The sequence below is a fragment of the Mixophyes fleayi genome, chromosome 1 (genome assembly GCF_038048845.1).
Source record: "Mixophyes fleayi isolate aMixFle1 chromosome 1, aMixFle1.hap1, whole genome shotgun sequence".
Classification (NCBI taxonomy): domain Eukaryota; kingdom Metazoa; phylum Chordata; class Amphibia; order Anura; family Limnodynastidae; genus Mixophyes; species Mixophyes fleayi.
In genome coordinates, this window is record NC_134402.1 from 136760575 (window position 1) to 136784861 (window position 24287).

The window sequence follows — 24287 nt, forward strand, 5'->3', positions numbered from 1 at the left end:
ATACTGGGTGCAGCCGCTTTGTGTGGTATTATTTCCACAACAGCTTTACAATTGTATTATACTGTAGATGTGATATAATTTAACATATTTACATCCCCTAATCTAGTATATTTTTATACATGTTTCTATAATCTCTCAGAGGGTAGCACAAATGTATATTAATGTAATTATCCCTCAGCCTCAGCAGTGTGGTTACTTTCTGGGGATAGGGGGGGTTCAGGTTGTGTTTAGTTTGTGTAATATAACACTTATTACCAGTTATTTATATAATGCCTACATAACACTTTTCTTGTACTTTGCATTAAATGTAGAATGACGAACCCGGTGAACAAGGTATGTACTGTGTCATCACTAGTCCTATACACCAAGGGTTTATTACTGATTGGTCAGGACCCAAAACATGGGTCTCCACAGCCTTTATGGTGGGTACCCATGATCCTCTCTGTGCAGACCTGTTGTGTGCTACTAAATAATAATGAATCATGTACCACACAGGCCTAAGCTGGATTATAGTGAAGGTGGAGTCTGGAGGAGTGTGCCTTATAATGGCATTAATACATTTTAATACACTTTTATTTACAGAATATACGTAATCAGAGACATTGTTATAAAGGTGCATGAGCTGTTACAGAAAGGAACACAATCCCCAAATACCTAAACATTATAGAGTCATGGGCTGCAGAGCTGATTCACAAACATAATATGGGTCCTGGCCAAAAAGTGAAGAACTTTAATTTAATCTTTAGAGACAAACTATTTTTAAAGCATAATCCTGATATGTTTCACAATTGTTTACAATATGTCTTCTCTTCTTTTCAGTGGAATCTACGAACAGAAGGTACTCAATATGATAAGACCACAGATCTGATACAATACAATATACAGCACAATAGTTACATTGATAATTTGATTCTCATCAGCTAAACAACCCCCAATACACGACCAATTTCATCTTCCCTCTAATGATGTTTTATAAGCACCCCCCAGTCAGGGTAACAGACAACAGTACCCTGCAACAACCTCCCTCATTATTACTAATAAATCTCACAAATGGGGTGGCTATGGGGCATCACCTTGTGGTATAAACTCAAATGGGAACATATATGTGATAATACATCATGGGTCTGATTCATCTTCTGATGTAAGTCCATTTGTGTGCAGTATCTTGTGTGAACTAGCTCTGTACATGCTCAGTAAAGGACCTTATGTCAATTAATGTAATTGTATGCAATTCATGTCCAAATTCAAATGACACTTACAACTGCGCAAGTCCCAGGTATCTCGTAAGTATGCTTTTTTTAGTTGTATCATTTACACCAGCTACAGGTGTAAGTGGTATGTACAGTACGCATTAAGAACATCCAGATTTTTGTATTTAATGGAAAAAAGAAAAGAAAAAACAATTTTTTTCAAAACATTGGTATTAATAATTATAGTATTATGAGTTGTTAATTTATTTTAAAGACTTATTTTTTTGCATGTCTTCTGATGGGACTGTATATTGTGCATGTGCGTATCCTGCACTGTGTTCTGTCTGTTAACATACGACAAGTAAACTTTAGGCAGAACGTACTTACACCCAGATTCAAATTGTACCTTGACATCCGCTTGGATTTAAACTATGCTCAAGTTTCGTGCTCTTTTTTTAAACACAAGTTGCATGCAGGTTGCGTCCGAACATGAATCAGGCCAAATATGTCTAAGTGCCTCAATGACACAGAGATGAAGGTTACATTAATATACAGACTGTACCTAACCCCCAGCCAGACCCCACAAAATTTGTCCCTCAAGTCTGATTTCTTTCTTCTGAACTATAACACAGCTATTATGTAAGACATTTCTGTAAAACCAACAATCTTCCTTCGTGTTAACAGGGGCAGAATCTGGAGCAGACTCCGGAATGTTTTCCAGTCAATAGCAAGGTGAGTAATCATTGTGGTATGGTCCCTTCTAAGGTGACTCGTCCTGGGAAGTTACTCAAAGCTTAGGATCCAGCCTCAGTTTCATGCACATGTGCAGTGTGACAAAATGTGACTTGTAGCTGTACTTACATGTAAATCTAGATCAGGCCTTTAGTCTGGGTTTATAGCAATATAACAGTGTAATACATCTGGTATTATAGATTGTTTGATCACATTATGTAATGTAGTAATGTGCATTTATTACCTATGCCATGATAATCTGGAGGACAGAAGAAAATTCCCCTACCCTACATTTCTTACTTAATAAAACAAAATGTGGGGACCTCTCCTGTGATCTGATAACTGCACCTTCACATTATCATTCCTTCATGTAAACCTGGATGACCTCATCCCAATCCAGAATCCTGCAGACACCACACAATCTAGGAGTATGAATCCCAAGTACTGTGGATGTCAAGGAACCAAGTATCTGATAGATGAGATGGTTAAATAATCAGAACACGTGTATTAGCTCTAAGGACATGTGGGTAACAAGAATAATACTATGGGCTCAGAACACTAGTTCTTATGTTTAAATATAATATGTATAAAAATCTTTACAGTGTCTCAAATCAAATTGTCTCTTTTGTATGAAACAATTACTTATACAGAGCAAATCTCTGATTGTTAGCACGTCTCATTTTTTCCCATCTTTTTCAGATACATGTGCTGCTGCTGTTCCACCAATGATGAATAAATTATTTTTTATATAAGAGGAATTTCTTTATTTAAATACTAATTTTTAATACTCGGTTAACGTTTTGTTACCATTGTGTATATTTTATTAATGTACTTATTATATTTTACTATAATGGGGCAAGTCAAAATAATTTTTGCCATTATTATTAATGTTTCTATAACACCACTATGTTATGCAGCACGGTATAGAAAAATATTTATCATTCACATCGGTCCATGTCCCAGTAGAGCTTAGAGTCTAATTTCCGTATCACACAAAGAAAGGGGAGAAATACAAACTCCAACCAGATTGGACCTTGGGCAGAATCAGACTCTTGACCTCATCACTGTTAAGTGATCATTTGTTTGCAGCTTCCCCTCATAGAGGGTCTAGACCAGGGTGGTCACTTTATAACAGGGGGATCACAATCTGCAGGTTTCCATCATAGTGTGACATGGCCAGTCGGTGGAGCTTGGGGCTGGGGGCTAGAGCAGGATGGATTTTTTTTTTAACTGGTCACACAATTTTTTATTAAATGTGTTTGTTTATTGATATATTTATTTTTTAAACAAAGTTAAAACGTAGACTGAAGTCATCATTGTCATCTTTTTACCAGAGTCACTTAAACTACTTGGTCTGGGGAAGATAATGCTGATGACCGTTTCATTATAACTCCGGATGGATCTATACTGTACTCCTAATCTTATGAATAATTCACTTCTGTTATTTGCTGTAAAAGTCCCACAAGCAGCTCGAACTTATACTGCAGTCAAAACGTATTAAAGATTCTGGGAGTTACATTATAGTAACATGAAGTCAAATGGTAACAGCAATGGTAGCGCCATCGTGATAAAACCGTGACATGACAGGTGTCCCTATAGCGCTTTCTATATCTGTATCCATTTTTCCCCAATTACTCCATGCTTTATAGGACAGCACCCGTAGCCACATGAAAAACACATTAAGGGAGACACAAACATAATACTAAACATACAATTAATATTCCAATGAAGAAGTCCAAAGTTAAAAGAATCTTTTTTTCCCCAGAAGATATATGGCCTCTAATTGGTTTTCAGACTCAGGAAGATTCAATAAACTAATCAATACATAGGAGCATATCAATCGATACCTCAACATTTTTTAACAAAAACAACTTAGTCTAATAACGCGAAAACATACAAAAATAAATAGATATTAGTGAGTTAAACTCACATTTATGTTGGTGATGTGTTCACTTATAGGTCATAAAAGGATGTTAGATGATTCTTTATCCTTTGATGTCTCCTTAATACTGCTTAAAACATACAATACCTCAAGAAAAAAAACAATGACAAATGTGATATTGCAAAAATATATCTTTATAAATGAACTTCAGAAGAAAAGATTCAATACATTTAGAACAAGAGATCAAATCATTAGTTTCTCTGTTTTCTGATCTTGAATATTTTAGAGAGATGGAAGAAGGAATTATCCAACGGCTCAATAAAAGGGAGAAGGTGATTACTTAGAAAAAAATAAAGTAGAGATAGAACAGATTTTAAATATAAAAAAGGCACTCAATATGTTAGATCCAGGAAAGAAAGGGATATGTTGAACATACAGGCTAAGTTTAAAATAGTGCAGTAGATTTTCACAAATAAAAATAATATTAAAGGATGAAGTGAAATATGCAAAAAATCCTGGCAATAAGAGAGAGACAGTTTGAGGGCCAAACCACAAAATACAGCAAAAGGTAGTGATCATTGCCACAAGCTACATACTAAAGATTCCTGAAAAAGGAAAAATAATCAAAAATAGAATATAAGATATATAACACCATAGGATCAATGAAGGCAAATAAAATATAAAAGGTTTGATCAAGAATGAAGACAAGGGCTTTACGATAGAAACACAAGAGGCCTTTATACGGTTCCTATGGCTCCCTTTCTGACATGTTCTCTTTAAACAATAGGAAATAGCCAGGTTGCCAGCTTCCCCCCTGAATTTGGCCTTGGCCAGGTCTATTGGAATCAACTCTGATCTGTCCATGGTGCTGGGGGGGAGGGGGCATAAAATGGTGGTATTTGCAGCTGACCTACTGACAATCATCACCAGTACTGTGATTTCATTATGCAAATTGTTATAGAAATCAAGCAGTTTGGTACTATCTAGCGTCTAAATAAATTATGCCAAATCTATGGGTTTGATATCGACAACAGCTCTAGAGTGGCTCCAACAATCAGTCCCTTTTACCTGGCACCCCAGTCACATCAAATATATTGGGGTATTATTAGGTAATGATCTCTCTAACATGTACAAAGCTAATTTTGTCCCCTCAATTTCTAAGTTCCACACAGAGTTTAGGAACTGCCAGTCTCGGGGATTCTCCTGACTGACGCCAATCAACAACATTAAAATGAACACCCTACAAAAGCTTCCGTATCTCCTACAAACACTCTCTATCTACATTCCTCCCTGATATTTTACTGATCTCTAAAGGCAAGTCCGTGAATTTGTTTGGGTGGGGAAAACCCCTAGATTTTATCACGACATCCTCTATAGGCGGAAAACACAGGGAAGTCTGCAATCACCTCTGTTCTTCAAATACTACCAGACCATGCTACTTAATAGCATACTAGAATGGATTAGAACCATTGACTCTAAACAATGGGTCATGATAGAGGGTCAAATTACCACACTCATCCCATCCCACCATTGGTCCAACTCTGCAATGCTGCACCAGACTACGGACATTAAAATGTCCTATTATCCCTTCTCACTCCCTTAACCTTCAAGCCAGACTTTCTGCCGGAATTGTCACCATGGGCTTTTAGGTCATGGTCTGAAGGAGCAATGATCAGGAGTGGTCAGCTGGTAGCTAATGTGTGCGCCTTTTCTGTTTCTTGTTAAACCCGCAAACTAGATAATATTTACATAATAATGAAATTTTGGTAGGGGTGGGAATCAGTCAGACTAGTTTTGAGGACTTCTCCCAAAAACCTGAACATACAATTTCTAACATCTATAACATGCTTATTATATACTGTGTTACACCTGGTCTTGGTACCAGGATCTGGTAAGGTCAAGTAGCTACTGGACTTGGACTAAAGTCTGCTCTACCAGTCTTTCTGTGAAAATGCAGTTCAAGGTTCTCTCTCGTGGTATAAGTGTCCGTCTCAACTTTGTAAAATGCACACTGATGTCTTGGGTTAGAGAATATGCTATGGAAATTATGCGAAGCCCAGTGCCTGGGGGACTAGACATTTGGTTATTCAACCTCCCAGTACAAAAACTCATTACTTAGACACTTTAGCAATGCTGCAAAAGTAGTGATCTCAGTACACTGGAGGTCTCCTGTTCCCCCCAGCGTGAAGGATGGTTTATAGGGTAGACCTTTAGACCTTTAAATGACCAGGGATGATATTTTACATGTCTAAATTATATATATATATTGCATAGAATGGTCAATAGCTTATCTCAAATCCCATAGATACAGGAAGCAGAAGACATCTCCGCCACATCCACATCTGGAAAAGGCTTCGTACAACACTGTCCTCTCCTTAGGGATCGCCACAATTTCTTTTGCATTGGAAGTATAGCAGAGCACGTTGTGGGAGGCTCTGCTTTCCCTCACACAGCGAGGATGTTATAACACGCTCCCTCCATGGTGTCTAGTGTTGGTAACGTGTCCTATTCCCCTACCACCATAGGAGGTCCGGCTGAAGGGAGAGTGATTGGTTAACAGTTAATTGGTTGGCAACACACTGCTACCGGCGAATGGCAATGCAGCAATACATAAGCTGGGGACTGGTAATTGTGTTTCATGGCCTTGATCTGTGTGCTCCGATGGGAGGGAATTTGCTTATGAACAACACCACCTGGAGGATTTTTTATTGTGGAAAAGTACATTGATGATGTTATATATTAATTAAATTAAGCAGTAAAATAAAATATATATAAAGGTGATGAAAGAAAAGAAATGTGAAATTTATTTCCTCGATCTACTTCTTACTGTGACCCCCATCGCGGCGGGGCTTCACAATATGGAGCTGCCAATCGGCTTCACCAAGATGGTGGCGCCAGGCCTCCATGCCTGCCCACATCTAGGCTGCTAGGAGGAGGGAAGAGAAGAGAGGAGGATATAAATAGTATATCGATTTTACAGAAACTTGTTTAAAGATTGGGAAAGTTAAACTGACATCACCTTAACTAATTCTATGATATCATGCTGATTTGTAGATTGCATAGAGACACATATGTTCTAAAAAGTACAAGAAGTTATTAGAATGCTGCTATGAGGCCAGTTCAAACCAACTTGTATGATGACTTCACGCTGATTTATCTGTTTGTTATGCTTTGCTGTTTTCTGCTTCTGAAGAACTTCATGTTTGGAACCCCTCCAGCCAGTACAGCAAAACCCAGAGTCTGCGATGAAGTCTGGTGTTCACTGTTGCCCCTAGTAGTGGGGACAGACTTGGCTGCAGACAAGCAGAGGGTCGAGAGATGTGTACCAGCTAAGGAATAGAGTGTTATGACAGATAGCAGCATGGGGTCCGGGCCAGAATCGGGGCCGGCAGTAAACAACGTATCCAGAGAACAAACCAAGGTCAGGGGTCACAGGCTCAGGATCCAGGGACAGGCGTAAGATCAGGGTCACTAGCAGAGAATCAGAATCTGGGTTCAGGCAATAGATCAGGGTCAGAAGCACAGGTTCAGAGTCCAGGAACAGGCAATGGTCATACCCGGGAAATCAATCTTAGGTTAAACACCAAACACAGGGACAAAGTAGCAGGCAGCAGTACTGAAACAGGACGCTATAACCGGCAGTGAGGCTCAGTCTTCACTGCCGGTGAGGACTGAGTGCAAATTAGCATTCTGATTTGCACATAAGTTAAATACTGACTGTTTTTTCATGTAGCACACAAATATCAACTTTAAATTTCAGTGTACAAATAAGCTATCAAGTATTTGTGTGCTACATGAAAAAACAGTCAGTATTTAACTTATGTGCAAAACAGAAGGCTAATTTGCACCCCTTGTATTTTAACTTGTCAGTAAACTTTGTGTATATTATGGGTTGTGATGAAACGGGGTCGTACTGGACTGAGAACCGTTTCTCACAGTTTATTGTACTTTTTAATTATTGGCCCAGTCTAAATATTCTCGAAGTCAAATAATTGGATAAAGTAAACCAAATTGATTAATATTGTTACGGGTTCATTTACATTTCATATCATTTACATAAACATACACATTTACATTCACACTTACACTTGTAAATAATACACATTTATTTAGGTTCCAATCCACATTTATTTATTAGTAAAATGTATTAGATTGTTTATTTATGCATAGATAATACTATAGTATGGTATTTATGGTTCAGGTGTTTTAAAAAGTAAAGAGTTTGGTCTCATATTAAAGCTTATTTCACCAGCATTAACCCGGTGTGGACAGAGTAGCGATCGCATTTAGCGATCGCAAGATACAAGCAATAGGAGATTAATACTCAAAAGTACTTTTTGTGTGTGGGTCAGTTTGAACTGGTTGTTCAGAGTGAAAACAGGTAGACAATAGTTGGGGGAAGTCGCCCCTCACTTTTTTAAAGGATCAAATGAACTGCCCTATGGCCAGCAGGCAACTGGAATATCATTAACCCTGGACCAATGAAGACCTCACTAAGTGTTATCATATAAGCATGCTGGCCATTGTTCTCTCTCTCTCTGATCCTGACTACATGTGTCCATGACTGGGTGAAGCACTATAAGAAAAATGGAATGTATTCAGTGTTTTTATACTTTCCTGCTTTATTGTAACATCTTTAATGCGTAAAAATGGCTTGCTGTAAATCCTGCTATATTTGTGCTTTGGAACCACAACAATCGCATTGTACAATGTTTAATTGGTAAGCGATAAAATGATTTTAATAATATATACTCCAGAGCATCGGTATATTATGTGTATTGTTATTTCTTGTTATTAGGTACATTTTGCCCTTGCTATTACCTGCAATATTGTATGTATTAATAGTATAAACACAATGTAACAATCTGCGCACTAACCAGAGTAAAGTCTGTGAAACAGCTAGATTCAATAAGCAGGATGATCCAACCCACATAAATACTGTACTGTTGAAAGAGATCAGCGCTCAACACAGACTAATGATACGATCAATGTTTGTGCAACATAAATAATAGCATAAATAATAGCAATTTATTTCAAGCAATAGTTAAAACACAGATAACTGCTAAGCTAAAACAATTAATGTAAATCTCTAAACACTGGTGATAAACTTGGTGATAATAAATAGTAAGGTGGTAATAATAAAATATATATATATATATATATATATATATATATATATATATTGTGGCAAGAGCCCGCTACTGGTGAAGCACACGCGTACTTCTTCCTTTTTATGGTTCTTTATTGTCAGGATGGAAATAAATGTTTTGACACCGTATACTTTCACAGCAATTATGGAGACCCTAAACGCTTGCTATACATAGACCAGCTCTCTCTCAAGACTAGCCAGCTACCCCAGCGTTAGTCTCCCTGAACAAATTAAACAAACAAGCTTTTATACATGATGCTCCTCCCCCAGCCTTAGCTTGATGGACAGGTGACACACCCACCTTTTCTTTAAAAGAAAACACCCATCACTGCCTCTGTTTGCAAAACCAGACATGCCCTGTCTGTTTGCTGAGAGGAAAGATTTCAGATCATGTAAGTTTAACCAAATTTAAACTATTGCTTTTCATACATAAGTCTTCACTCTAGGTGCATTACTGCACAAATGTTTTACTCTACTTCCCTGCTTTCTCTGTATATTGCCAGCTAAATGCCTCCTTTTGTTACAATATATATAGAGAGAGAACTTGGTAAACAAATCCTGAGGATAGATCTATCCTAAAAATCGATTGGAAAGTATCTGACCATTCTCAATGCAAGCAGGCAAAGTCTGATGTAAGTCCTGTAAATGTAAGAAGGGCGCACTGCCTCTCGCTATACTTGCGGTTGGTAAGGTCCTATGAATCCAAATGCGACGGGTTCTATTAGGATGAGGTCAGTAGGGAGTAAAGAGAGCGCTTCTCCGCGATATCACAATGGCGTGGGTTTCACCTTGGAAATGAAGGTACCACAAACCTCATTAATCCATGGGAGCGTCCAAAACGGTCAAGGAAAACATGATCTCAGACTTTGCTCTCTCTAGACACCTACAGTACCAGGTATTCTCCCATCTATTTGGACAGGGTACTAACCTGGCTCACCTCGTTTCACTTCCAAAATCGGAAGGGTTTGACTGATGGAATGGTGGTTTGACCATAGGTGCAGGATTTATTGTTCGATCTAGCCATCGGACTTTACCAAGTTCTCTCACTATATATATTTTTTATTACTACCATTATTGTTGTTTTATTCTGCATCTTTGCGCCATTTAGTATTTATTATTACCAATGTTTAGACATTTCCATTCATTGTTTTAGCTTAGCAATTATCCGTGTTTAATAAATTGCTTGTAATAATAAATTGGTATTATTTATGCTATTATTTATGTTGCACAAACATTGATCATATCATTAGTCTGTGTTGAGCGTTTATCTCTTTCATTAGTAGTATAAAGACTGTGCCATATTGTGTAAAAATAGAGGACAGCAGATGCCATATTGCATGACAGGATGGAAAGTTGTGTTAGCTAAAGTAGTTAACATTTGTCTCAAATTCCCATTGTTATGATGTGTGGCCTAGGTCTGGGCTGTTAATAATCAGAGCAATGTCTGAGTGACTGTTAATATAGCTAACTGGCAGCCAATGTTAGTTATCTAGGTCAACAGGTAATCTGAGAGATAATTAGGTCAGATTATGTGCAATGTGTCTTCACAGTACTAGTGGCTGAAAGAGCATTGGGAAATGTATTAATATTTAACAATATAAATGTTATTGTATCAAAATGTATCTCAGACTTATGTACTATCATGTCTTAATGCTTCACGCAAACGTAAAGTGTCATGTTATTCTCTGATGTAATATTGTAACCCTTTGTTAAGTGTATCCAGCCAAATACTGCAGGATGATACGATTCTGAAAGATACTGAGACTGTTACTATGGAGCGCTGACTGAAAGGGGCTGCTGGAGGGTACACGCTACCATTTACCCTGTACATTGTGAATGCCTTATGGTGTTGTGCTGTCATAATAAACAAAGAATTATGAACAGAGGTTCATCATAGAGGGACATATTAGAACTCCTAGTGTTGCTTAAAATATAACTTTTATTAATACTGTTTAATAATAATATCCTCCCGGAAAAAAAGGTGAAATATTAAAAATCCAAGTATACACACATACATACATGTATTAAAAAACAAAAGGACACCAACAGATAGGGATTTATTGTAAGTAGGAGTAATTATATATAAACTCATAGAATTGTCTGAAACAATCCTAAGTAGCAATCCAGCGTCTAAGCCAACTGGTGATTAATATTTGCTTGACAGAACAGTTTATCGATTGCATGAGAACCTTGTCTCCTATAATATATGCACTATAACCTGTTTAAGTCTCCGAAATTGGAGTATATATCACGTGTGCAGCAGAAAAAGAGTTATGTTTAAGTAATCAAAAATGACTTACAGATAACGATTAATTTATTTGGCAGATTTCAACAGTAAGAAGCTCTTTTGTAGTGAGCAATGATAAGATTATCAGGGTTAATTAACTCCGTAGTGTCTCAGCAGGCTGTAGAGGGAGGTCTACACACTATGTGATACTGAGAACAACGAAAGTTTCCCAAACAACATCGGCAAGTTCCGAAAAGAGAGCGAGATTGGAGGAAAGGGATAAAAGGGGAAAAGACTCCCTAAGTGCCCCTCATACAACTCCGGTGAGACCACTCTTTTCTATGAGTGAGAATACTCTATTTCTATGTGTTTGAGCCCACAGAGTTAACCCATTGGGAAATCAACCGGAGATGTTTTACATCTAATTATACTTGACAAACAGCTCCCAGAAGGGAAAATATGGCGCTTACAAGTGAAAAAAGATTGTAATAAATAAATACTTAATAGATACTAAAAAAAGGGTCAGAATGATAACATATCAGAAAATGTATTCCCCTGCAGCTTGTCCAGGGTCTATTGCAATAACCCAGATACAACAAAGTAAAACTTAAACAAAAGGACCACGCTGTGGACATTAAAATCCAAATATCAAGTGTATAAAGATGGAGATGAGAAAATTCTCACATTACAATTGAAATAAAGGATTGGTTCTTGTAAAAACACATATTTAATCACATGAATAAATAAAAATGTACAGTATAACACAAAATAATAAAAAAACATCAGCTTGATGGGATAATCTCCTGAATTGATAGTTTATATAGATGCTGATCTTCAATTAGATAAAAATCTACTTATCATATGACAGGAAGCAAATAAATAGATATAGCTGCAAGCACGCAAAAATTGTAGTTCCCAATAGTGCCACCAATAGAGGGGGAGTTGTCAGTTCCCGACAATCATACCTCAATGGACATAAAAAAATCTTCTCCTTACACTCTCCTGGGGAAGTAACATGGATATAATTCCGGCACAAGAATAATAGTAGGTGTGACACACAGATAACAGTCTCTTACAGGTACTGGCCAAGTATTCACCCTCTGGAGGGAATGATTATAACACAATGCTCATAAATGTTCAGTCCTGACGACCATCTCACATCTAATTCCGCACGCCGGGTCGGCGGTATATCATCTCTAATTACGACCCAGATGGAAACGTGTAAGCAGATGAAAATGCAGCAGATGAAAATGTAGAATATGAACAAACTCCTCTCAGCCTGATAAACTTGAATAGGAAGCAACACAGGGTCCACATCCAGCATAGAATAAAAAGTATGGATTTCTGACTCGTTTCGTGCTGATATACAGCACTTTCTCAAAACTATTAGAAACTCTTCAAACCTCCACTACATATACACAGATGTTCCACTTAATCATGTAGCTAATATAAACTCAACCAATGAACTCATATCATCAACAAAACATTTACAAAAACAGAATACAACTCATGATAATAATGTCTTCCCAATCAAATAAACAAAAACGTATACATAAACTTAATAATAATAATAAAGAAAGAACCAATCCTATTTAATATATGTAGAGAGAGAACTAGGGATATAAAAAGAAATATAGACATATCCCCCTCTCATAAATCACTGGCCACATTAAAAAACACAGATATAACAAATAATCCATTAAAATCATAAAATTATTGAAAATAAGAAATAAAAATAATATATATATATATATATATACATAAAAAATATTAGAAAAATAATATACAAATATACAGTTAATAAAAATAAACATTAATACACCATATATCCTCCCTAAATTATAACATAATCATAAAAACGCAATAATGAATAATCCAATATACACACTTAAGAGTTCAGCAGAACAAACCACCTAGAACCCAAAAAAAAATGTATATACCCAAACACTAATTAAAACAATTATGGTCCAAAGCTTCATTCAAACCTAAGGGACACAAGGTAACTAAATTAAAAATCCACGCTGACTCGGAGAGACAAAGTTTAGAAAACCTGTCTCCTCCTCTAATAGTATTGTCTATATGCTCTACTCCTATTACCGTTAGACTAGTCAGATCACTGTTGTGAAAGGTGGAAAAATGTCTAGAAACACTATGTATGAGTCTGAACCTTATTTATAATATTCCTTCTGTGTTCCCTAAAGTGTGCTTTCAAGGGTTTAGTTGTCCTGCCACATATTGTAACTTACAGTTACATTCTAATACATGCACATCATAGGGAGTATCACAGTCTGATTATACTTGAAGCACTTATATGATCACGATCCATATAGTGAATTAGCCACTCACTCTACGATTTATATAATCATTCACTTAGATGATATATATTAAGTGCAATATCAGGACTATATTTATATTCAGCTGCACTAAAAACAGGGGCAGGCTGAGCTGGGGGGGCCAGGCTGGTCCAATAGTGGGCTACTTGGGCTGGGTTACTGGGCCACCTGCATTTTGTTCTCTTAAAATGTTCCTAAATCGAGTCTTGCCCCCCCAGGCTAAGATGTGCCAGCCCTACCCTAAGTTTGAGCCGTTCTTTGTTAGACATTATCATGTACATTTCATACATATATATATATATATACACACACACACACACATATATATATATATATACACACATATCAGTTTCATACAAATAGGCGTATAATACGTCATCATGGATCACTTTTTCTCTAATAAAGAGCAGAAATTCTCAATTGGCATTGACTAGGGACAAATGCATTTAAGATTTTTAGGGTTTTAAAATGTAATTTACATTTCCCGCAATTTCTCTATACTTTCTCTATACTTTAATTACATGAAATGAATACATTTTGAGGTGAGGTACATTCACCACCAGGTAGTAACAACACAAAACCATTTTAATGTCAGATCGACATTTTAATTCATCCCTCCAAACCCCGAAACGTACACACTCTTTGTGGAAGAAACAAGCTGGACATCCATTGAATTCAGTTGTATTATATTTATATGATGTAGCATCACAAGCAGCATCTAGTGAATGATTGTATACCTTAGTATCAGACCAGTGCCTCTAGATTGCAGGCACAGATGTGACTATGAACACGCACATGTCACCCTCCTATATATTCTTATTCCGCCCACCCAGACGTCACTCATTCTCCCCGGCCCTCTTCCTGCGCTGCGTGTTGGCGTCACTCTCTGTCACTCCGCGTTTGCCCTTCAGTCCCGAGCTCTCCGTTACCCGCAGACATGGCCTCCGCCAGCAGGCAGCTCCTTGTACGATGTATGTCCAGCAGCGCCGCGGCCGCCGGGAAGAAGCTGTCCATCAAACACGTGACGGTGATCGGAGGAGGACTGATGGGAGCCGGGATAGCTCAGGTGAGAGCCTCGGCAGGTGCAGGGACCTGGTGACAGCCTGTGTTTAGCAGCTCACACCCCCTAGCAAAAGTGTGGAGCTACAGAACATAGACGAGGCAAGGTATGCTGGGACTTGTAGTTCCTTATCAGCTAAGAGCACTGGGTTACCGATCTTTGTGTGTGTGCCAGCTTACTCCCCAGTGGTGAATCTGTGGTGAAACCAGTGACCCTCCTCCCCTTACCTTTCACCTGCTGTCCTGTGCCCATTAGGTATGACCTGTCACTGGATTTATGCGATGTTGGACTTCTGTGGCCGACAGAAGATAGGGCTTGTTGTGCAGTTTTTTGGCACTTCAACATGAATTGTCAAATTATATAGGATTCTCAAACTGTAAAGCTCATAATATTTTAACATCATTCGTTTAAGTAGATTGTCTTCAATTTATTTTGTGAGCTTATCCATATAAAAAAGTTACTCAAAGGCCTTGTAGTATTATTTATTTAAACTGACACTACTTTTTATTTGGGAACAAACACCGTAATAAAACAAGACTGGGTATTTGGGGGCACATTTAACAATTGACGGTATTGCACTACTGTGTAATTAGGTAAAGGAAGTCTGCAATTGATATTTATGAAAGCTCCATCGGACTGTTCAATCTCCAAAACCAGTAATTTTCTCTGCACTTCGTTTTTTCTAGCAGTCACCATACAACAGTATGGTGACTGCTCGGGGCCGGCATTTAACAAGTTCCGGAAAAACTAATTTTTCGGAAACTTGTAATGTAAATGTACGCCAGCTGCTGGCGTACATCATCGGAACTGTTACAGATTCTTTTCCTCCTCATTATGTCCAGCTCTGCTACGGAGAGAAGAGCTGGACAGCGCATGTCCAGGGAGTGATCTTGTGATCCCTCCCTGTCATCTGATCTCATTTCAGACTACAGATGCCGAAACACTAGTCTCGTGTCTGTGCACAGCCTGGAGGTCTCTAGACTGCACATGCGCCGTTGCATCTACAAATGGAAAAAAAAAAGAGGAGGAGGAGATGGGAATACAGCGCGTCCGAAGAGGCAGGGGTAAGTATGATTTTTCTTTTCACAGAAACAGCAGATTATCGGGACTGCTGTTTCTGTGCTCCGGTTTTGATAAATTTGAGAAATGAATCAATACTTATCCGTCCGATAAGGATTGATAACCATTTCTCTATTTCTACGATAAATGATAAATGTGCCCCTAAGTATTAAGACAAAGAGGTAAGCAGTATCTGCTTAAATTCTGTAGGAACATAGTAAGTTTAAGCGTGAGGTTAAGCACAACATAGCACATATAGATCCAGTCTGATTAATGGGAAGAAGTGCTTTGTGGGACTATATGATCCACTTACACATTAATGTTTGGGGAGGGGGGGGGGGGGGGAGTATGGAAGCAGAATAAATGTAAATTTTGTGTTGACTGTGTGATAATTGGGTAGATTAGCCTAGATAAAGAGGGTTTTCTGGGAATGTGATAAACTTGCCCGAAGAGGTTTATTATCAGGGACTGGTTAGAGGGTAGCACAAAGTCTTGTATGAAGGAGGTAATTCTGAAGATTGGATGCAGCCTGAAAAAGTCCTGTAACTAAAAATGTGAGCAAGTAATGAGTTTGGATGAGAGGTGCTAATTTTGGGCATAGTGGAAAGCGTTGAGTTGGGAGATATTTTGAAACAAGTCATGATATCTATGTTGGTGCAATTTTGCTATTAAATTTCTATGTTAGAAGTATCTTGGATTCTGTAAAGAATGAAGTATCAGCAGAAGGACGTTTTGGGGAGGGAAATTAGTGTAGCAGCTGCATTTAAAATGGATGCTAGTAGGAGACCTAACTGGCCTCGGTTTCTGGCCCTGTTGATTGCCATCTAGCTGCTGCTGCGGATCCCCTCGCTGGACCACTAGGACTGTATTACTGGGTGCTGTGTCCTCCCCTCCCCCCTGTTCACCAGGACCTCTCTGACCCACAGGCTGCTCCAAATTAAGTGCAGAAGAACTACAAAGCCAGCTGTCCATCTGCAGAGTGGAGTGGGACCTGCTCTTCCTGGTCACAGTGCTTGGATTCAAACTGACCTGCCTGTGCCTTTCTATAAGGGGTGAGTCCTTTCCCCTGTCTGGATCACCCACAATTTAGCACACTCCTGCAGTATGTAAGAAGATCCAATTAGCTAAAGTCCACTTCCATTTCATCTCATAGATGTGAGAAGCTCCACTCCACTTGTCGCATTCCATGTGAGTTCTCCTGGGGCTTCTTGCCACACAGATCTGTAGGACCCCCATGGAGGGACAGGGGTTCATGGGCATTAAATTTATTGCTGCTCTCAATCTATCCTGTACAAGCAGATCCACACAATCAAATTGCCTGAACCTATCTGTCCTCTGCAGTGCCAGTGCTGCCACCCGGTAGCTGATATGTCACTACGCTCTATCTTCCTGCTATATATAATCTGTTGTTCACTTCAGCACCGAGACAGACACAGGGTCATAATGTTACGATAAGAGCGATGGCTCTTATCGTAATATGACCCTGTGTCTGTCTCGGTGCTCCCACTGTCGGTCCGCCAAGAACTATAAGCTAGTGGCTGTCATCTGTTATATACCCGAGACCTCCTTTTCAAATATTTCCCTCAATTTGCTGCTCACTATACATAAAGGTCATGTGATCATCTCTACGTGACCCAGACTCGGGCGGACCCCTCTCATATGATTTGAACACAATGTGTGCCCCTCTCCTTTCCCCATCCTCTCATCTTGACTCTCTCCCATCTTCTCCAACCCCCCAAGCGATCTAATTTCTTTTGTCAATCTCACTATGTCTACCAAACCAAAGAAGCCTGGGACTTCGGCCAACTTCTTTTGATCAAAATCCAAGCCCTCTCCTCCTCATGTGGACTGCCGAGCGGTGTCGAGCCTCTTCTTCCTTCGGAGATGGAATTGGATCCTCTGATTCATGCAGTAATGACTAACCTTCTTGAGGAAGTAAAAGTAGCGTTACAACAAGAACTCTCTAAGGCAGTCAATGACTTTAAAACTGAATTGAACTCCCTCTGCACCGGAACAGACACCTTGGAATCCAAAACAGATGATCTGTGCCGCTCTCAGACGGTTCTTGACAAAGAACTATCCAACCTCCGCGACGACATTGAGTCCCTGAAGGAGAAACAAGAGGACTCTGAAAACCATTTCCGGCGCAATAATACTCGCATTAGAAATGTTTCTGAAGACATCCTGCCGGCGGAAATTCAAGCTTGTCTTAAAGGCCTTTTCCTTCACATTTTTTTCAGATCTCACTGATGCAAACTGCCTCATGGATCGGGCTCTGAGATCCAAACCCGTTAGTGGTCAACCTCCTCGGGACATTATAGCTTGGTTGCATTATTTTTGTACCAGGGACCGCATTCTACAAGCAACTAGAGATCGGTCTGCTCTCTCTTCTCGAGACATGGATGTCCAGTTGTTTCAGGACCTTGCCCCAACAATGATCCAGAAACGTTGAGATCTGCAACCTGATACAAGGATACTCTGCCAACATAACGTCCGTAATCGCTGGGGCTTACCTTTTCCGCTCCAGGTTTTTGCAGCCAACACCTCTCATTTTTTCAAAACCCTAAACCAAGGTCAAGACCTGCTTACCAAGCTGGACATCCTGCCCATGTCATCTTCCCTGCAGTCTCCACCTCCAAGAGCCCAACGTTTTGCTCCCACGCAACCTGAGTGGTCCCGAGTGGTCCCGTACCTCTTGCCACTTGGCCCGGGATGCTACTCCACCTTAACATGTTAATTGTTATTGTTGACATTTGAAATTTGTTTTGTCATCATTTTTTTGCTTTCACAGGTGGACTTCTTCGGGTAATTGGAGCCTTGGATTGTTAGTCACTGATTACAACTCCAGCCCTCTTGTTTTCCTTGCATTAAGTATGACATATAGGTAGTTTTCTTACGTTATTTTGCTCCAATAGGCCTTTATAGCACACTGCCTTAAGTGCTGTCTTCGGTCCCTAAGTCTCCTCCCCATCTATACCCCCTATTCCCTTCCCTTACCTAATTGCCTAACTGTTTAAAGCAGCATGTCTAGTGTTTACATACTGTTTGTTTTACACACACTGTTCTTTGGTTTATTATTTTTTTCTAAAGAATTCTTTTGCGGGTCCTTCGGTCCTGACGCCTATCCTCCTCAGGATTAGGACTCCACACACCCTTTGATATTGTTCATTGTATCATGCATAGGCTCTCCACTATGTCTTTGAACCCTCTACGGATTCCTTTTATTCAGTGTTGTTGCCCAATTGGGCTTACTGTTTCCTTTTCTCTCTACTTTTTTGTCTGTGGCTTTTTTCCTACTACTCTCCTGTTCTTATACTCTAACTCAGGGACACACTAATTATTTGTATTTCTCTCCTCAAGCATTAGTTTACCTTGTGAGATTCTACCCCCCCTGCAGAGCTATGTCTTTAAAAATATTTTCTGTCAACGTTAACAGCCGTAATTCCCTACATAAGCCACTACGCTCTTGGGAGCCTGTAGGAGAGAACGAGCAACATTGTTTTTCTACAACAAACTCCTCTTACTGGAGTCGACTCACAGCTTCAGGGTAAGCAATTTTCTCAGACCTTCTTTGCCTCTGCGGACTGCAAGAAACGGGGCATGGCTATCTTGATTCACAGCAAAGTCCCCTTTTTGCACTCTTACACTTTTGCAGATCCAGAGGGTCGCCTCCTGATTGTCACGCTACACTCTGCCCGTCACCCTGGTCTCAGTATATGTCCCAAACCAGAAACAAAAACCCTTTTTCACCAGACTCTTCAAGCACATTTAGCAACTGGTGCAAGGTCACATGATTGTCGACGAAGACTTTAATGTAGTTCTTGACTCTCTCCTGGATAAATCCTCTCCTCCCTCCTCCCGGCGGGCTACCCCTTTCTCCTCTGAATTCACCTCACTCGCTATATTGCTCACCCAACACCGTCTGTATGATTCCTGGCGACTATGTAACTCCGATGCCAGAGATTATACACACTTCTCAGCCCCACACCTACTATACTCGCTCATAGATATGCTCTGTGTTTCATATTCTCTTGCTCTTCAAGTAACTCAAGCAGGCATATATCTGCTCTCCTGGACAGACCACTCGGGTTTTTCTGCTTTTAGACCTCCTCAAACATACACGACCTCGTGGCAGGTGGCGCTTAGATGACTCCCTCCTGCTTAATCAAACAATGCTCCTACATGTTAAAACCTCCATCTCAAACTATTTCCTAGAAAACTGTACCTCTGACATAGCTCCGGGTGTCCTATGAGAGGCCCATAAGGCCACTATTTGAGGGCACCTAATTAGCCTGACTGCGTCCTCCAGAAAGAAGGCTGCAACGGAGGTGACATGATAGGGAAATCATTAAAAATAAAAAAGCTGCTTGTTAACTTTATGCAGGAAACAACCTTATTATTGTTTAGTTAAAAAAATGAGATCTACAAAATCTAGGTAGTTTCAAAATAGTAACACTACTTTTCCTTTCTCTGTAAAGATTTTTATTGAAGGCTGGTTTGTAAGTTTGTCTGCCACAACTGAATCATTACTTTGTTTAAACTAAATTATTAACAATACCATACTCTGTGCTGTTTTTTAGCTTATTGTATGTACTTCGTTCATGTTCAAATTACAAAGAAAGGATCTCAGATGAGCTAAATTTTCAAAAGTGTTCCACCAAATATTCACCCCATTCCACGTTTGGGTGTGGAAATTCACATGTTTCTCCAGCCAAACTTTTCCTTTATTATACCCCAACTATACCACAGATCAGCCTTGGCTCTATTTATAGACTACAACCCTACAGAATTTACAAATAACTGGTGAAGCGGAACTTGAAGATTGTATTTGAAAATTGCTCTTTTGAGTTCAGGAAAAAGAGCTCCGCCCCTTCCAAGCTAATTTTCTGAAAATAACGTCTGATCTGCAAATTACGCTACTGCTTGTCTGGTCAGCAGAGGCGTGCAGGCACCAGGAGCAATGATTCTGGTGTCTGCAATATTTTCAGAGGACTTTCTCGCAACATGATGATAATTGAGAAAAGTAAAAGGCTATTTAGACGTTAATGTTTAATTTCAGCTCTGTGGACCTTGAATAGACTGCAGATTTCTGCTACGTTTTCATCTGCAGTTCACCTTTTGGACTACACTAATTGCTTATTGTTCTGCAGTGGCTTTTGATATCCTCCCTCTTTCCCGCACCCTTGAGGGTCATCTTAGAAATGTGCATTCTAATTGATCAGGACACCTTGCTTGCATTTACTAGTATACATGGTCCTCATCTGAAATGGTTCAGATGACTTTTCGTTTTCAGTCATAATCCAGCTGTCATGAACAGCAGCGGCTGTACCAGTAATATTTCCTGGTAATCCTGATCAACATCCTCAGCCTCATTCTTGTGCACTCTGTATTTTTTAATTTTTATTTTACATCACGTGATTTTATTGCTGTTGTGATGTTTTGTAGGAGACAGATATTTGGTTATACTTTATGATTATTTTTGTGTGATGCTGTTGTACCTAAACCACGCCATCGATCAACAACCCTGTTGGGTTTTCATGTTATAATTTATCAGTAGCTGTGGTGACAAACTGATACATGGCAGTTGCTTAATGCAACGTCTGTGGGAATACTGTGTTTCAGCACAACTTTCTGAGGTAAGGTTAAATAAGATGCATACATAAAACATCTAAAAATAACCTTGTCAGAGTCACTAATTACCCATTTGTGAGAGCGCTTTGTAAATAAGATCCATTCAGTGCTATGATGACACAATAGTCAACAAAGTTGTAACATTAAAAAATTATATTTAATTTCTGGCCTTTACCTGAGGAAATAATTTTATTATGCATAGTGTACATTATTAAAAATGTTCCCTTATCTGTATTCCTCTCTGGTAATCCCCTTGTGTTTGTCTGTCCTAGGCTGCTCACAGACTGTGACTGCATCAATCCAGAATTGAATTTGTTAAATTGTAAGCTCATTTGGCCAGGACTTTCCTTACCTTATGTTTTATATTGTATGTAATTAGTTTGTGTTATGATCCCATCAATGTACAGCAAAAAGATGATGATGATAATTATTTAGGCTCTGACTAGAAATGATTATTTGTGGGGGGTTGTCAAAACTAGAAATAGGTCACAATGTATGATGAGCACTAAGGGGGGTGGTTCAGTAATATAAAATCTCCTACTCCACAATTCATTTCTGTTAAAGAATAACTTTGCCCAAAACATAGAATTTAGTTTAGCGTGATATAGTGCCGAATGTCCCTAAACTTCTCTGGATATAAGGACTTGTCTTGGAAATGTTCCTATTTTTCAGTAGTGGCTAACTGCACAATAAAATTTCCCTTATTCTGTATATTAAATATATTGATTCAAGTTATAAACTCAATTTAAAAAAGGTGAGAGCATTACATGTCATGGATGATAGTAGGTTCTCACAGAAATATTGATATGCTTACTACATTTTTCAAGTTTAGCCTATATTATAAAATGGACACGAAGAAATTAAGTATCATTAATATAATTAAGACAGATCTAAACACTGTACAAAAATAAAGGACCGACTTTTCTGTGTGCTTATCCCACGTTACTGACACCTGAAAGAATGTTGGACAACATTCAGTGGAGTACCCCAAGGATCTGTACTTGGACCAATGCTTTTTAACATCTTTATTGGAGACATTGCAAATCGTAATGAAGGGAGAGTGTGCCTTTTTGCAGATGACACAAAGATATGCAACAGGGTAGACTCACCAGGAGGTGTCAGACAAATGATTGATGATCTAAGTAGACTAGAGGAATGGGTAAGACAGTGGCAACTACAGTTTAATGCCAAAAAAATGCAAAATCAAAACCCAAAGGCTAAATATAGTATTAATGGCATAATAATGGAAACTACTGAGGAGGAAAGGGATCTAGTAGTCACTATTTCAGGTGACTTAAAGGCAGGTAAGCAATGTAACAAAGCAATGAGTAAGCCAAGTCGGATGCTTGGTTGCATAGGGAGAGAAATCCGTAACAGAAAGAAGTAATAATGCCACTGTATAGGTCACTGGTACGGCCTCATCTATAATACTGTGTTCAGTTTAGGAGGCTATATCTCCATAAGGATATAAATACATTAGAAACTGTACAAAGAAGGGCAACTAAAATGGTGCATGGGCTACAGCACAAAACTTACCCGGAAAGACTAAAAGAACACTATGTATAGTTTGGAGCAGAGAAGGGAAAGGGGGGACATGATAGAAACTTTCAAACTTATCAAGGGTTTGAACAAGGTACATGAGGGAAACATTCTTCAAATGAAGAGAAGTACTAGAACATGAGGACATGCACTGAAACTGGAGGGAAGTAGGTTCAGAGGAAATTTAAGGTGGGCTACCCTGGGCTTTTCCGCTCGTCGCTTTGGAGCGGGGGCGTAAGTCCTGATTAGTGGTGTGCAGCCAGGGGTTTTCCGGGTGTTGTTTACCTTCGCCTGGGTGGTCTGCTCCCCGTATGTGTCTCTCTTCCCTAATCCTCCCCCGTAAACCTGTTATTTCCACCATTCTATCCTTCTTGTGCTTTATGCTAAGCCTGGACTGTCTTCCAAATATGGTGGTATGTTTTTTAACACCGGTTTTCTGCTTCCAGGTGAGAGTGCTCCAACTAAGATGGTGTGGATTATCGGGCATTCCTTTGTTTTCTGGGCCGCTGGCCATCCCAGGTCTAATGTTATCCCGAATCACGAGGACGTCATAATAAGATGGTTGGGCAGAAGAGGCTTAGGTTGGTCCGATCTAGTTCCATGGTTGGTGAGGCTTATTCTACATCAGGGCCCACCAAATGTCCTAATAGTGCACGCGGGTGGCAATGACTTGGGAAAAGGAAAGTCACTAGATCTTATTATTGAGATTCGGGAAGACCTAAGGCGAATTCACGAGGCTTGGCCTGATATCCTTATTGGTTGGTCAGCATTAATCCCCCGGCTGGCATGGAGAACAAAGATCCCATTCAAAAAGATGACATTATGGTCAGGAAGGTTAATAGCGCCATTCGGAAGGTAGTACGGTCTCTAGGAGGAATAATTATAGATCACCCGGGATTGGGGGTAGAGTCACCTCAATTTTTTAGACGGGACGGCGTTCATCAAACGGAAGAGGGTATGGGTTTCTTTGTAGATAGGATTAACGGGGGAGTTTCGGTGTGTTTAGTTGGTGGCGTGCTGCGGCGTCTGTGGGGCGCAGCGGGGTAGGAAGGCACTGCGTTCAGCGGCTGATTTGTGGGCGCACAGGTAGTTGGCGTAGGTCACTGTCCCCTAGGTGGCACCAGTAACTCCTTTTTTGGTCCTTCGGTGAGGAGGGTCCCTGTCCGGCTCGGTGAGGGAGGGCAGCGTGAGTTTAAAGGGGCAGTCACTCTGACGCCAACTCGGCGCTAGTGATGACGGGATTTGTTCCCCTGTTGTGGACGTACGGCGGTTTGCGCCAGTCCACTTGTGTGATAGTGTGACCAGCTTGAGAGCTGTTTCGCAGTGCCCTTTTCGCCGCCACCATAGGTTTAGCTAAAATTAAAACTCATAATAATAAAAGTTCTCGCAATTTTTTTATAAACTTATCCAAGTCTCCGTGTGTTTATTTGCATGCAAATGTTTAGTATTTTTTAAAGGTGTGATATGAGGTTTATGGTGACATAC

At 39.5% G+C, this 24287-nt stretch overlaps 1 long non-coding RNA gene across 1 annotated transcript; it reads left to right on the forward strand.

The window, feature by feature from the left end:
- Positions 1 to 14228: 14228 nt before the first annotated feature.
- LOC142142989 (uncharacterized) lies at positions 14229 to 23422 on the forward strand. The gene is made up of 2 exons (XR_012689441.1): positions 14229 to 14579; positions 16559 to 23422. It is a non-coding gene; the product is annotated as an uncharacterized LOC142142989 (long non-coding RNA).
- The last annotated feature ends 865 nt before the right edge of the window (positions 23423 to 24287 follow it).